At 44.6% G+C, this 726-nt stretch overlaps 1 non-coding gene across 1 annotated transcript; it reads right to left on the bottom strand.

Annotated features, from left to right (window-relative positions):
• Positions 1–419: 419 nt before the first annotated feature.
• On the bottom strand, positions 420–523 carry LOC112753688 (small nucleolar RNA R71). The gene has a single exon (XR_003178061.1). It is a non-coding gene; the product is annotated as a small nucleolar RNA R71 (small nucleolar RNA).
• Between the last annotated feature and the right edge of the window lie 203 nt (positions 524–726).

Genomic DNA, 726 nt, shown 5'->3' with positions numbered 1-726 from the left:
GAGAAGTTCACAACCATGAGAGAGCTGATGGAAACAATGCCATTCCTGAGAGGAGGGTTCTTAGTTCATACATAAACCCAACCTCTGGGAATTGTGGTAGCAGCATTCAGAAACCACCCATTCAGGCCAACAATTTTGAGCTCAAACCACAGCTAATATCACTTGTGGAGAATCATTGTTCATTTGGTGGGAGTGCTAATGAAGACCCAAACCAACATCTCACAAAATTCCTGAGAATTTGCGACACTGTGAAGTCCAATGGAGTCCAGGAAGATGCCTATAAACTGCTTTTGTTCCCATTTTCACTTAGGGACAAGGCAGCCAAGTGGCTGGAATCATTCCCAAGGGGGAGCCTAACAACCTGGGATGAGGTGGAAAGCAAGTTTCTGGCACGTTTCTACCCCCCACAAAAGGTCAATAGGCTTCGATCTGAGGTTCAGACGTTTAGACAACAAGATGGTGAAACTCTCTACGAGGCATGGGAGAGATTCAAGGATTTGACAAGGAAATGCCCACCAGACATGTTCCATGACTGGGTGCAATTACATATTTTCTATGATGGACTCTCTTATGAATCAAGGAAGGCTGTAGACTATTCATCAGGAGGTTCATTAAACAGGAAAAAGACTGTGGAAGAAGCCATTGAAGTGATTGAGACAGTGGCTGAGAATGAGTACTACTATGCATCAGAGAGACACAACACTAAGGGAGTCATGGAGCTGAACC

The sequence above is a fragment of the Arachis hypogaea genome, chromosome 15 (assembly GCF_003086295.3).
Source record: "Arachis hypogaea cultivar Tifrunner chromosome 15, arahy.Tifrunner.gnm2.J5K5, whole genome shotgun sequence".
Classification (NCBI taxonomy): Eukaryota; Viridiplantae; Streptophyta; class Magnoliopsida; order Fabales; family Fabaceae; genus Arachis; species Arachis hypogaea.
Note: the sequence above shows the minus strand (reverse complement) of the source record. Positions and strands in the feature narration are given on the sequence as shown.